The sequence below is a fragment of the Bidens hawaiensis genome, unplaced genomic scaffold (assembly GCF_021521415.1).
Source record: "Bidens hawaiensis isolate Kalapana, Puna unplaced genomic scaffold, B.hawaiensis_p1.1 tig00025785_1, whole genome shotgun sequence".
Classification (NCBI taxonomy): Eukaryota; Viridiplantae; Streptophyta; class Magnoliopsida; order Asterales; family Asteraceae; genus Bidens; species Bidens hawaiensis.
In genome coordinates, this window is record NW_027494130.1 from 151,998 (window position 1) to 168,386 (window position 16,389).

Below are 16,389 nucleotides of genomic sequence, written 5' to 3' on the forward strand. Positions count from 1 at the left end.
TTTTTCATGAGTAAATCAATAAAAGTGCTCTAACTACTTTTATTAGTAGGTTTTTATATATGGTTGAATAACAAGTTTATAATCATGAGAGAGATTATAAATTTTTAAAGGGTGGTGCATTAGTAAACACTTGATCATCTACCATAAGACGTCTAGTGTTTGAATTTTGTTTTCACTTGATTTCCGTATATCAATTTGAAATTTTGAATCATCTCGGTCATAGAAACATGAGATGAATCTGACCTGATCCATGACGATGTTCCCGGGTCTTCGGGATGAACGAGCTGCGCCTTGATCTTCTTCTCCGGCTAGCTTGAGATCTGCAATGGCTTTTTGGGGGTGTGGAGGTGACTGCTAAGAAATCTCGAGGATCTCTTGTTTACAGACACAAAAATGATATGATGGCAGCTCTTACTGAGCATGACCCCTTAATAAGAAAGTGGAGACCTTCTTATATAGAGAGCCTCATGGCCACCATCATGGTACCCTAATGGGCCTAGCCCAGTTAGGGTTACCTCCACAAAACCCCCTCAACCCAATAATATTGTATTAGTCCATATAATAAAATAAGCCGAACATAATAAATTAAGGTCGTAAGCCGGGTTTAGTACCATACCCCTACAAGCCCCCCAAGTCCAGTGTTGCTCCTAGGCGTGCAAGCGTTTAGGTGGAGCGCTGGACTTCATAAGGTGTGTTAGGATATGAGGCGGTTTTTTCCCCTTTCTTTGGCCTTGTTTTTATTGTCTTTGAGTTTTGAGAGGTTTTCTCCATGATGGTGACATGTTGTGATTCTTATGATAATGATGGTGCACTGGCATGAATAAGATATAGCACGCATCATAACAATAGTGGCGAGAGGCCTGATAAAAGATAGAGTGCGCATCTCGATGATAATGTAATGCGACTTGCGCGCGAGGCAGCTTACGAGCTATAAAAATAATGAAGCTTGCGCGCGATGCAGCGTACGAGCTATAAAAATAATGAAGCTTGCGCGCGAGGCGACTTACGAGCTATAAAATAATGAAGCTTGCGCGCGAGGCGACTTACGAGCTATAAAATAATGAAGCTTGCGCGTGAGGCGACTTACGAGCTATAAAATAATGAAGTCGTTATACACTGATGTGAAGCAAAGACTAGAAGCTAATGATTTCTATACACTGCCTGAGGCACATGCATGTACAGCAGGGATGAAGTCATTGACATGAAGCAAATGATTTCTCTATAAAGTAATGATGGTGTACTGGCATGAATAAGATATAGCACGCATCATAACAATAGTGGCGCGGGGCCTGATAAAAGATAGAGTGTGCATCTCGATAATAATGTAATGCGACTTGTGCGCGAGGCAGCTTACGAGCTATAAAAATAATGAAGCTTGCGCGCTTTTTAGCTATAATATGATGATAATGACTGGCCCACAGGGGCCTCTTCTACGCGGGATGACTATCCCGGCTTGTTTTCAAAATAATAATGGAGGCACAAACGGCCAGATAATAATAATAATGTCATAGGTGCTTGTGCGGCTCGTAGCCGAACCTGCAAAAACATATAAAATTGGCGCGTGGCCGTTTAGGTTTATGAGGATTCCCAACCTTTAAGTATGGCGTGTAGTCGTATGGGTTTATGAGGATTCCCAACCTATGATTAGGATGTCTTCCATCCTTAGGCAAATTATGAGGTGTGCCCAACCTAGTGTTTGGTGCATAGCTGTGTGTTCTGCATTAATATAAGCACAATTTTTTGTACCATTTCATGCAAATCTTATATACTCATACTTTTCGTTTTGTTTTATTTTGATTGTTAAACCAAAATCAATATAGGCAAAAAGTTTTAGGTTTTGTAAAAATCTTGTGAAGTAATTCACTTACTTGAGGAATTTGTAACCAAGCATGTGCTATTGTTAGCGTTCTGGGATTTGGCCGCGAGGATTGTTTTTGCTTTGCCATGAGAATTCCACGCTTCTGACATGAGTGTTCCGTGCCTCTGACTCGAGAATTCTTTCAGATCGAGGAAGGTTTTCTTGTTATACGTGTCGGAGCAGAATAAGACCTCCGCCCCAGTTTGCCGATTTTAAAAAGTTGCGTTGCGAAGATGTATGCGTTCTTTAGTGATCGGTCTTGGTCTAACGAAGTGTTAATCTGCGATGCGCGCATACATGGGGGCGGAGTGGTGATCCAAGGTCGCGTATGCATGGCGGCTGAAAGTTGAGCGCGCATGCATGGCGGAGAGTTGAGTGCGTATGCATGGCGGCTGAAAGTTGAGCGCGCATGCATGGCGGAGAGTTGAGGGCGCATGCATGGCGGCGAGTTGAGCGCGCATGCATGGCGGCGAGTTGAGCGCGCATGCATGGCGGCGAGTGGAGCGCGCATGCATGGCGGCGGAGTGATGACTCGCGGGCGCGCGTGCATGGCAGTGAAGTCTTTGCATAAAACCCAGGTATGGAGTCATTCTCCCACTTGAACAGTGATGCGGATGTAAGAAACCAAACTTTTGGAGGCGCCCATCCATTATGACGCGGTGTTGTTCCGCGACGACGCCCACGCATGTGGCGCAGTGTTCTTTTGTGACGTGATTGCGTAGTGGTGATCCGCAAGTATGATGGCGGTGTGTTGTGTAAATGAGTAAAGGACTTAGAATATATTTTCTTGCCTGGCTCCACCTGTGGAGGTGGTGTGGTATTTATAGTATTAGGGTTTCCAATGATTGGGCTCAGACCCAATTAGGGCCTTTTTGGCCTCCTCCTATCGCTTCGCGCCACGTGTACTTGGGACACATGGTGCTTTTTCATTGATTATTCTCTGACCAAGGTATTTCACCTGACCCATGTGCCATCACGTGGTGGCACATGGGCTTTGCTGAGTTGTCCACCCTTCATTGGCAGCTGTCAACATCAGCATATTCTTTATTCCTTAAAAGATACCTTCTGGAAGGCTGTCTGATGAGCACAATCATGGTTGTCCTTATCCTGATTTGGATAGGGACGTGGTTGGTTGTGTGCATATGTGATATGCGCTTATCCTGGGGATGCGCGAGGTCCTCTTTATTCCCACGCGCAGATGTGATATGCGTGAGCATACGTGATGCGTGAGCATACGTGATATGCGTGAGCATATGTGATGCGTGAGCATATATGATATGCGCCACGCACAGATGTGCTATGCGCGAGCATATGTGATATGCACCACGCGCATAGGTTTTGGCTTTGTCTTGACACCCTGATTTCAAGCATGTGATGCGTGAGGATATGTGATATGCGTGAGCATATGTGATATGCGCCACGCGTAGATGTGATATGCGTGAGCATATGTGATGCGTGAGCATGTGATATGCGCCACGCGCAGATGTAATACGCGTGAGCATGTGATGCGTGAGCATATGTGATATGCTTGAACATGTGATGTGCCACGCACAGATGCGATGCGTGAGCATGTGATATGCACCACGCGCATAGGTTTTGGCTTTGTGTCTTCATGCATCCTGATTTCAAGCCTCTTATCTATATCTTGTAGGTTGACCCGCCCCGTTCGATGTTAAGGCGGGTGCATACCCCTTCAAGCCCCCCCAGTCTAATGTGTGTCTTGTCTCGCGTCAGCGAGGTAAGATAGATATTAGACTTAATAGTTTGCTTTTTTAATAGGGCTTGTTTTTTTTCTTTTTCTCTTCTTGTACGCGCGTTGCGCGAAATTCCATCCCTTTGGTTAAAATGAAATCGTCAATACATGTGGTTGGTTGGTGTTGACATGCATCAGAGACGTTCAGACCTTTCGTGTGCTCGGCGCCAGCGCGCATACTTGATGGCGCGCTGCTGCTTCATAGCAGTGAAACTCATGCATGGTGGCATGCATCATGGCGGCCAGATGGTTACCCGCGGTGGCGTGTACGCGTGGTGGCGCAATGACATTACGCGGTGGCGAGGTTCACTTGTCGTGGCACGTGAATGTTGACGGAATGTTAATCCGCGACTGTGCGCATGTATGGTGGCGGAGTATTGACCCGTGACGGCGCATCGTGATCCGCGGCAACGCGCTGCTGCTTCATGGCGATGTACTGAACCGCGGTGGCGCATGCGTGGTGGCGAAGTATTGAATCGCGGTGGCGCATGCGTGATGGCGGTGTATCGAACCGCGGTGGCGCATGCGTGGTGGCGGTGTATCGAACCGCGGTGGCGCATGCATGATGGCGCGCGCGTGTGCTATAAGGTATGCTTACACATTGAAATTTGAACAAGGTTGTAAGGAAATTATTTTTACTTACTCCTTAACAGTTGTCATATTTCAAGTTATTTTGCGATATTTTGAATATGCTGACACGTGCCTTGGCATTTCATTATTCCTCTTTTGCGCGACGTTATCGCGCATTTATTACAGGGAATTATGAATGAGTTTTTTAGCCTTTATGTGTCAGTATGTGTTACTCTGCCCATATCCATTATAATCCCATGCGCGGCCCCGACCTGAAACCTTAACAACTATGCTTTGGCATGTGCTTTGCCTTAGTTGTGCTTAGGTATTTTATGGTCCAGCTGCGCAATACGTAGGATGGATGCTATGAGTAATTTGAGCTAAGGCTCATATTATCGGGCTAAGGCCCTGACGTTTTAGAGTTAAAACTCGTCAACGCGTCTGAGCTTGAAGCTCGCGCATGTATGTTTTATTTCGTTTTATTTTTAGTTTGATGTCAATACAATGTTGTCATATTGCTCAAATTAATAAAGGGAAGTGTGAAACATGTATGCAAAATTAAAATCAGGCTCGCACATGCATGGCGGCGGAGTCGTGACTCGCGGGCGTGCATGCATGGTGGCGAAGCTTGATCCTTGGCAGTGCGCATGCACGGCGGCGGAGTGGTGACTCGCGGGCGCGCGTGCATGGCGGAGAGTTGCGTGCGCATGCATGGCGGCGAGTTGCGCACAAGCATGGTAGAGGGTTGCGCGCACATGCGTGGCGTTGGAGTCTACGTAAAGCCAAAAGCATGGAGTCGTCTTTCGAACTCACATGGTGGTTTCCACGGGCGCGCATGCATGGCTGCGGAGTGAGGATCCGCGGGCGCGCGTGCATGGCGGCAGAATGGTGACCCGCTGGCGAACATGCACGGTGGCAGTCTTTTGCGCAAAACCCACATGGTGGTTTCCGCGGTGGTTTCCGCGGGCGCTCACGCATGTCGGCGGAATGGTGACCCGCTGGCGAGCATGCATGGTGGCGGTCTTCTGCGCAAAACCCACATGGTGGTTTCCGCGGTGGCGGAGTTTCTCCGAGACTGTTAACTTTAGTTGCTCTAGTGGTGATGGAGGAGCACCGATGTACACAGCCTGTTATTCTTCTGTGCATTCCTTTTTGCTCCCAATTTTTGCTTTGTGGCCATAGATCTAGAGCTTATTCCAGCATTGAACACTGAAAAATCAGATTTGGATCCGACACCCATTGCGTGTGAACGCAGATCTGCGTCACTCCAGAAACACAGATCTGGAAGCATCTTTTAGATCTATGGATCTTTTTGAGCTTTAATAGAACAAATCTTGAAGCATCTTTCTGTAAACTTCCAGATCTGGATTTTTCTTGGGAGAAAATGGATGAACAGATCTGAATAATGGATGAACAGATCCGAGAACCGAGACGAAAATCGAAGGGTAGCTCGTTGCCGTCCCACGGATGGCGCCAATGTAGAAACATGAGATGAATCTGACCTGATCCATGACGATGTTCCCAGGTCTTCGGGATGAATGAGCTGCGCCTTGATCTTCTTCTCCGGCTAGCTTGAGATCTGCAATGGCTTTTTGGGGGTGTGGAGGTGACTACTAAGAAATCTCGAGGATCTCTTGTTTACAGACACAAAAATGATATGATGGCAGCTCTTACTGAGCATGACCCCTTAATAAGAAGGTGGAGACCTCCTTATATAGAGAGCCTCATGGCCACCATCATGGTACCCTAATGGGCCTAGCCCGGTTAGGGTTACCTCAACAAAACCCCCTCAGCCCAATAATATTGTATTAGTCCATATAATAAAATAAGTCGAACATAATAAATTAAGGTCGTAAGCCGGGTTTAGTACCATACCCCTACATTTATCATAATAACAAGTGAATCAACTTCCTACATACACTATAGAATAAGTATTTTGTTCATGCTTTTTATAACATAAAACATTCATTACTTACCAATTCATTATGTGACCACTATAACTTATTACTGTTTCTTATAAAAATTTTGATATTATGGTTTTCTTAAACGACAAATGTGAAAGAAGATTGTATATGAGTTTCCTAAATTGTTGTCGCATGACGGCATGAGTTTGAAGAGAAGTTGCAATCAGTTGACCAAATAATGACTTGAACAACCAAAAAGTAATAAATTATATCTTTTATCAACGATGTTTTCTTTTTTTTTTTTTCTTTTCTTAACGGCTATTTGAATGATTGATATGAAGCAAACTTATCCAATCATCTCTATCCAACAATATCAATTATTTTATAAAAGTAATCACTTAAATATCATGGGTCAATAGGTGTCTAATGTCTTACTTTATAACATCATAGATGTAATGAGTGATCGATCTTTTATTTTGGTCATGGTTATTTATACATCATTTTTGGTTATTCACACATCCTTTTAACACACATTTAAACCCTATATACACCCTATAAAGGGTGTATGAATAACACATCCCTTTATTTTCCCTTTTACTTGATCTCTATAGAGAAAGAAAGATATTACTTCTTGATTCAATAACATGTTTTACATCATAAAACCGGGGCAATTACCAGCTTAAGACGACTCACTTATCTAATGGTCTAAATACGATAAAGTAGCATTTAGTAAACAGAAATGACATGTGGAATGAAATAGATCATTGTGAGTGTTTGCTTTGTCAATTTATTGGAATCAACAATTGCATGAGGAATTTCATTTCATCAAAACTTTTTATTCGCATCCTCATTCATATTTTTTTCACTCCATTCATCTTTGACCTTATTTTCTCGACACCAGAACATGACCAGCGCCTGACCACCACCGTCACCCCTATCACCACCCTCACACGACCACCACTTTTGCCGACACCGCCACCTACTGACTGCCCCAAGCACCCCGTCATTACCACCATCATCATCATCACCATGGACACGACTTTTACTACTCGGTTTTTTGGTTAGCGAATAGTTTATTTAATTAGTTAATTTTAGAGGGTTTGGTGAGTTTTGGCAAAACAAAATAAAATAAAATCTATACTATATAATAAATAAAGGTTTTTCAATGCCACATGGCATCACACAACATGGTTTTTTACAAAATTTTCCACCTCCCTCTTTTATTAAATACATTTCTCTTTCTTATTAATTGTTTTATATTTAACTTTTTTTCCTTTTTAATCAATTATTAACTCTTTTTAATAATTATTTTTTGATTTAAAAATATAATACAAACATAAATATAATATTTAGTTTTTTATATAAATATGTTGTATTAGTTATTAATATTAAGCTTTTGTAAGTAATGATTTTCACGATGATTTAGTTAAAATAATTATTTTTAAATTTCAAATAAAGAAATTTTTACTATATGTTTGTTTTGCAATGAAGATTAATAAAAGCTAAAGTCAATCATTATATATAGTTGATTTATTGCTAAAGACAATCACTATATATGATTGATTTGTTTTTTAGACAACCTGTTTTAACGCATGGTAAGTTATATGTTTCATTATCTAAAGTTTAAATAAAAAACAAAACGAAACTACTAATTTTGACATGGAGGTTAAAATTACAAATATTGTATACAAAAAAATATTCATAGACTTACGAATTTTCAACAACTTTTTATTTGCATATTACCTAATGTGTAATTTATTCTACCATATATTATATCTTTATATCATTTGAACATATTTTTTTTGTTTTTCATATTGTGTGGCAGACAGACTTGTGATGGTGAATGGGGAGTTATGCGGTGTTTGGGATTGGAGGCGTAGACTGGGGTCTATACAAGAGATAAATGAATTGTTTTTGTTGCTCCAGGTTTGTCAAAATGTGCAACTTGGAGATGGTTTAGATAGGACATGCTGGTCCATTAACGATTCAAGTGATTTTTATGTGGCTGGGTTGAAACAGAAGATCCAAGAGTTAACACAATCGACTCCAAACTACAGGTTCGTATGGAATAATTGGGTCCCGAGAAAGGTAGAAATTTTGGCTTGGAGAATTGAGTTGGAGAGGATACCAGTAATGACATTGTTGGCCAAGAGAAACATTGATGTGGGTTCGGTTTCTTGTCCGATGTGTGGTGATATGGATGAGTCGGTCGAACACCTTTTCGTGTCTTGCGGGGTGGCATGTAAGGCCTTGTTACCGGTAACACTACTTTCGTGTTGGATTTACTCATAAACACAGTTCTAAATATCAGAGTTAATTAAAACATTTACGCGGAATATAAAACTTTCATAAAACATTACAATATTTCATAACTTGTCTCAAAACGTCCTTTGTCTTTCACATTAAAACATCGTAAGTCTTCAGATGCCAGGCTCTTATTCTTCTGTCATGTGTCCCCGCTCAAGCCAGCTGTCTCATCCTACTCACCTGCGTGCATACTAAAAGTCAGCTACGCTGAGTGAGTTCTAGTTAATCACATAATCATACAATACATTCTTTACACTTCATACTTAACCTCTTAACTTTCTTTCATACACACTTAAGTGCTTTTACTTTCATTTTTACCTTCATACTTTCTTTACATACATAATCATACGTTTTAAAGAGCCTTTCGCCCTATAACCTTACAGATATTATAAGGGTCTGGTCCCTAGTTTTCGAATATTAGAAGGGTTCGATTCCCTAACATCACAGATATTATAAGGGTCTGGTCCCTACCATCACAGATATTATAAGGGTCTGGTCCCTAGTTTCGAATATTAGAAGGGTTCAATTCCCTAACATCACAGATATTATAAGGGTCTGGTCCCTAACATCACAGATATTATAAGGGTCTGGTCCCTAGTTTTCGAATATTAGTAGGGTTCGATTCCCTCTTCGTTCCATACATTATACCCCGAGTATTTTTAGGGCTCGGTACCCTTTTCGTAACCATACAACCATACATCATACCTCGAGTATTATTAGGGCTCGGTACCCTTTTTCGTAACCATACGACCATACATCATTATTTCCTTCTTTTATTATCTCTATCACGTTCATACGCATAAGCATTCATATTATACTTACCTTATACATAGCATTACAACCTGACAGTACGTGCAATATCCGAAGATCGTTCACGTACCATCAAGCAATCATTCTTACATAACACATATATCACATAGGGCATACATTTATCACTTAGGATAAATCTATTAACAACACATCAAGTATGCACACAGCCCCAAAAACATAACAAGGAATGGGGCTAGAAACTCACCTGAACACGGTTACGTTCACCGTTAATCGTAATTCCTTTCTTCAGTTGTGCACGGCTGACTGTATAACAAGTATACGTATCAATTAACTATCACTTCTCATAATGTATGTCTATCTTTATATGACCCACAACGAACGGGGGTCCGGGGGCAGCGCCCCTGGCAGCGGGGTCTAGGGGCGGCAGCCCCTAGCAGGGTCCAAGGGGCAGAGCCCCTGGCTGGGGTCGAGCTGCCAGGTCAGCTTGGAAAAATTTTATTTCCATTAACTGTCTTAACACATTTTTCATTAGATTTTTAATTTATTTTCTAATCGAACTTGACTTTAGGCGAAGTTAACCTTAGGCGAACTTAACTTTACAGCGAAGTTGCCATCAGGCGAACTTGGCTTCAGGCGAAGTTGTCATCAGGCGAACTTGGCTTCAGGCGAAGTTACCAGTTAAGCGAACTTAACTTTACAGCGAAGTTGCCATCAGGCGAACTTGGCTTCAGGCGAAGTTGTCATCAGGCGAACTTGGCATCAGGCGAAGTTACCAGTTAGGCGAACATAACTTTACAGCGAAGTTGCCATCAGGCGAACTTAGCTTGCAGGCGAAGTTCATCAGGCGAACTTAGCTTGCAGGCGAAGTTCGTTGCTTTGAAGGCGAAGTTGCCCAGATGAAGGCGAAGTTGCCCAGACAGCCGCTGTTTTAGCTTCTGATCGGCATTTCGAGCGATTTTAACACCCTTGCTATGGTTCAATATCACCCACTACGCTACCCGGCCATTTTCGGTCGTTTATACACTAAAAAGCTTGGATCTTTAAACTTCAAAGATCAAGAACCATACCTTTTTGGGCTTGTTTGGATCTCGTTTACTTGCTTAATCACAACCAACCGCTCTCTCTTTCTCGGACCTCGCTCTCCCTCTCCTCGGTTGCCGCCGGCGGTTGTAGGTGGTGTGTATGTTATGGAGTGTTTTTAGGAAAATGATGGAAATGAAGGTATTTTGGGGTTTTGGGGGTTTTTATATCCCTGAAATCCCATTCTCATTTAACCCATCTAAATTAATCCAAGTCCAAGACCCGCTCCTTACCCGATATTAATTAATTACGCGAAATCACTAAACATAACTTCCTTTATTCATCATTAAAATTTTAGGATGTTACATGGCACATTTGGTGTGGCAGGCGATTTCGTCATGGTGTAGGATTCCAAGCATCTTTGCTCTCGACATTCATGATCTTTTGGATTTGTATAAACTTACTAATTTTCCAAAGCGTAAAGCAAAGATTTTTCATGTTATTTGTTTAGGGTCGATTTTGGTGTCTTTGGAATGCAAGAAATGATTTGGTTTTTAATGGCAAACCGGTTATGGTGGAAAGCGTAGTGGGGGAAATCAAGACACTTGGTTACCTTTGGATAAAACATAGATCGGGTGAAACTTAATTATTGTGGGAGGATTGGTGTTTGTTCAAAGTGTAACCGGGTCGGGCGAGAATAGTTGTAATCGGGTGTTAAGGTCTATTTTGTGGGTGTTTGAGTCTAGTTTCTTGCTAGGCCATTGGTTGTATGTGTAATGGTTTTTTATAATTAATGAATTTCTTCGTTTGCCTTTTCAAAAAAATATTGTGTTATTATTTAAATAAATTTATTAATTCTAAATCGTGTTCTACACGTGTCTTAATGCCATATGTCATTGCACATGAGTGATTATTACAAAATTTTCTCATTTCTCTCATCTTAAATATATATTTCGTTTTCTTATTAATAGTTATATATATAATATATATATATATATATATATATATATATTCAATCTATTATTTTCTTTTTTTAATTATTATTTTCTGGTTTAGAAAATCTAATAACATAAATATATTAATTTGTTTTATATAAAGATATTGTATTAATTATTAATATTAAGCTTTTATAAGTAATAGATTTTCACGTTGATTTTGATACAATAATTAATTTCAAATTTAAAAGAAAAAAATTCACTCTATGTTTGTTTTGTAATGAACATTTATAAAAGCAAAGGTCGATTGCTTTAGATGGTTTGTTTATTGAGAAGCCTGTTTTAATACATGGTCAATTATGTGTTTCATATCTAGAGTTGAATCAAAAAACAAAGTGAAACTACTAATTTTAATATGAAAGATAAGTTATAAATTAAATTACAAACATTGTATACAAAAAACTATTTAGAGATTTACGAATTTTCTATTTTTTTCATATTGTCTATTATGTAATATATTCAATCATATATCATATTTTTTTTAATGTTGAAAATAATTTTTATATTTCATATCGTGTTATTATTTAAATAAATTTATTTATTTTAACCTGTGTTTTACACAGGTACCTAACGTAGTATATATATATAGAGAGAGAGAGAGAGGGTCAGGTTATTGTATAATAATCTTTAACGTACAAAAACGTACACAAATCATGCTCAAGGCAAAAACAAAACACTCAAAATCAAAATACAAAGCGCTCAAGACAAAATACAAAAATGCTCAAGAAAATTATAATACGCTCAAAATGGGTTTTGTGAAGAAAAGTAAAAAATTGATCAATTAACGATCCAAATCTGTTTTTTTTTTTTTTTGTGAATCGATGGTTAATTGAGTATGTATTGATGATTCCGAGATATTAGGATGTGATTTCATGGGTCAATTTCGTGAATACATAATTTTTTGTACGTTAAGGATTATTTTATTCTATCATTTATATAAAATCACGATCATGTGGGAACTATTTGAAAATTGAGAACCATGAGAATAATTTTGGACAAAAAAAACCCAAAAATAATGAAAAAAATCATAAAAAAAATGCAAAAATGGAAAAGGTAAAAAACCAAAATTCTTATTTAGCATCCTGGTTTCATAAAAGAAAAACGTCTCGGTTTAACTAAATTATACATATATGTATAATATATGCATATATGAGCATACATGTTTTTTTATACACATGTACAATACCATGAATCCGACGATCATAAGACTTTGTGTAGTGGGCGTGGGTTAGGGGTGAAATGGGGCGAGGAAGGGCACGCAAACACCGCCCCCCCCCCCCCGGCGATATGTGGGCTATTTGGGCAGGGGCAGGATTTAATTGTCGCTGGCGATGTGTGAGAAATAATAATATTATATAAATAGTACCGTTTGACAGCGGTCAAATTTAAAAAAAAAAATTAATTTAAACAATATATATATATATATATATATATATATATATATAAACATACACACTTCTTCTCCATTTTATATCCATTTTATACACAAATCATACCCAAATTCTTACAAAAAATTAACAAAATGAATCATAGAAACAACCCGAACCAACCGAACTACCAATTCCCTGGTTCGGTCAACCGTATGGTTCGCAATCGAGCCAACCGAACCAACCGAACTACCAATTCCCTGGTTTCGGTCAAACGTATGGTTCGCAATCGAGCCAACCGAACCAACTGAACTTGCAATGGAACCCGATGAACCCGAACCAACCGAGCTATCCGTTTCAATTTTCCGACCCGAACCTAAACATGTACGCCAACTATCTCAGCCCCCAAAACACAATGCCGGCGTTCGGGTCTACACCACCGGAGTCGGAGCCGGTGACGGTACCAGAGATGCAAACGGCACGGGCCTCCGGTTCAAGCAAAAAGACGACCCGTAAACACAAAAAGAAACAACCGGGGGAGCCGATGACGCAACGTGATCCATACAAGCATTGAAGCGAGGAGGAGGAGGTGGCCCTGGCAAGGGCTTGGATCGTCATTTCGGAGGATCCCAACGTCGGTAAGTTTTTTAATATTAAGTATTTATTAAAAATGTATTTAGTGTTTATTAAAATGTATACTAATTTTGACAAATAATTTTAATTTGTAGCTAACTTTCAAGCCACCGGGGTGTTTTGGAAGAAAGTATTTGAAGCTTGGCTCGCCATAACCGGTAAACCCGAAGACTACCAAGGAAAAGAAGCGGTTCAAGCCCACTGGAATTAACGTCGATTGTCAAAAATTTGCCGGTATAATTAACCGGTTGCAGGGGTCCGGCTGGCGTAGCAGGCATAACGACGTCGACATTATAAGTCAAGCCATGAGCGACTTTCGAGCTCAGGGTCACACTTTTGAGCGGCCCGGGAAACCATTCAAGTATTTGAGTTGTTGGGAAAAGCTACGCGGTTGCTCGAAATGGAACGGAGAACCAACCGTTCCGGCCGCCCGACGAGCCGGCTCATCCCGGCCTTCAAAAAGGTCGAAGACATCGTCGTCGACGAATCCGAGCACACCAAACACACCCTCCGATGCTCGTAGCTTCTTCCTGGACGACACGGTTAATTTAGCCGACGATTTTAATATACCCGACGACGAAGAGGTAGAGGAGTTGTCTCGACCACGCGGGAGATCGAGAAAAAATAAGGGGAAGGTTCGTCATGAACATGATTCAATACGGCGCCCGATGAAATAAATGAGTTGGTCAGTCGTTTGGAAACAAATGCCACGGTAATAGGAAACGACCTTCGAGCATCCAACAAACAACAAGAAAAGATGAACCAGACGTTGGAATTATGTCAAATGAAAGACGACTACCGATCCCTCAAAGTAGAGGGGTTTCACGAGGAAGCCGCGTTATTGTTTCAACGACGACGTGAAAAAATGCACGAATATTACGGATATTAGTTTGTTTTTTAGTTATGTTTTTTTTCTTTAGTTATGTATTTTTATATTTTTAGTTATGTCTTTATTTTAGTTGTGTTTTTTTTGTATTTCTTTTTAATTTTATTGGATTTTTATTTAATTATTTAAATTGATTGGTTTTTATTTTTTTAGTTTAATTATAAAATGAAAATAATAAAAAAAGATACAGTAGGCCCAATTTGTAGCCCCTACACCATTACACCTCAAAAACAAATTCTCACTCCTTTCTGACTGTACGCCACGTGTCACAATTCGCCTCCATTTGTAGCCCCTTCACTACATATAGCCTAATTTATACGCACGTTGTACGTAAAGGTGTTATAATATGAATAGATAAATTTTGCTATTTTTAGCATTCAATGTCAGAACATTAATTAAACAAGCACATGTAGCCCCACTAAAAATAACCTATAATAATTGTGAACATTTAAGAGCATTCTTATCTCATTTCCTATAATTATGTTAGTGAAGTTTACAAATTAAAGGGTGAGGTTATAAGTGATTGTGAGTGTAAATTATAGGGTTAAGAGAGAAATGTAGTGATTTTTTGTAAATTAGGGAAACATTTTGCCTCTATTTATTTTTTAATATTTGTTGGATTGGTTGTGAGTAGAGGAGAGAGAAAACTGTAATGATAATTGAACAAGGGAGGGAAAAATAGTGTTTTTAATGTAATTATAGAGATGGAGATGGAGAACGGGTTGAGAATGCTATAACTTATTGTGTGGAAAAAGAACAAATATCTTAAAATGCTTCTTTAAGTTCTTCATTTTTCACCTTTTGAACCAAAAGCTTTGCCTTATTAGCATTGCATTTCATTAAACATTAGCACAAAGTAACTAATCTTATTAAACATTAAGGCTCTAGATCACCCGGTGATACATGGTTGGATTAGTTTAAACAGCTCGGTGACAGAGGAACCACCGTCCTCCATTGCGGGCCTTCGCCCTTCTACTCATCTCTAAAACACGTTCTCTCACCACTTTCCCTTCCTCACCAACCATCAACTCCCTCACTTTCTCCTCCACTGCCTCCGCTGTTACAAAATCATCCACGGACATTTTCACCGCTAGTGCCACCCTTAATTCTTGAACCAAATACACCCTATTCACCTTCTGCTCCGCATATAACGGCCATGCCACCATAGGCACCGCAACAACCATAGACTCTAGAATAGAGTTCCACCCACAATGACTCACAAACCCACCCACCGACCCATGACTTAGTATAGCCGGTTGTGGGGCCCAGTTCCTCACAACCAATCCCTTATCCCTAGTCCGGGCTAAAAAGACACTCTTCAACACCCACTTGTTCACCGCCTGTATCCGACCCGTCTGGTGGCGGGTCCCACACCACCCACAAAAATCTTTGCTCACTTTTTTCCAACCCAATAGCTATCTCCTTCAACTGTTTCTTCTCAAACACACCCAAACTCCCAAAACATAAAAACACCACACTTTTACTCGGCTGAGAGTCAAGCCATTTTAAACACTCGTTTTCAGTAGAATCTACTTGATCTTCTCCACTAGCAATCAAAGGCCCAACTAGATAAATAGGTGGAGTCACCATGTCCGGGATACACTTACCACCCCGGAGAGTGTCAAGAGCTCTTTCTTCAAACCCAGTAAACACGTTTAAAATGATGCCAAAAGACCTGGCAAGGTCAATAGAAATGTCTAAAAACATGTTTTTTTCTGGTAATAATACAATTGGCGTATCGGAAACATGGAATGGTGGGAGTCCAGGAATATGAAAGTAATCGTTTGAATCCTTAGTGTTGCGGATGTTAGGTATATTTAAAAACACACATAACAGTGAGGCACCACCAGTGAAGAAGTAGTAAGTGGGAATACAAAGGCTTGTGGACACTTTGAGAGCAGCATTAGTAAAGTAGTCAAGAATGACAGCTTTGATGGTGGATTTGGCCGAGATGGTTACGAGGGTGTTATGCATTATTGGGTTGTAAAGCTCGGGTATCCCGAAAGCACGTTCGAAGAAATCGGAAGAGAAGTCCGGTGGAACGATGTCTGCAGGGAGGTGGTGGAACGTGATGGAAGGATTGGTGGCGGAGACGGTGTCGATGTATTTATTGGTATGGTTATGAGTGGGAATGATGATATTGAGTGAAGGGTGGTGTTTGTTGATAAGTTTACCAAACTCCACCATGGAAACAAGGTGGCCAATGGCTGGATCAGCATACAGAACCACTGTAGAAGAATTCATCTCGTCTGATTGTATGGTTTGGTTTGGTTTGGTTGAGATGGCTGGCAACAATTTACAGAGTTAGGAACTGAGGAAGAACAG

General features: G+C 40.3%; 1 pseudogene; it reads right to left on the reverse strand.

The window, feature by feature from the left end:
- Positions 1-14,888: 14,888 nt before the first annotated feature.
- Positions 14,889-16,329, reverse strand: LOC143572261 (UDP-glycosyltransferase 88B1 pseudogene; annotated as a pseudogene).
- Between the last annotated feature and the right edge of the window lie 60 nt (positions 16,330-16,389).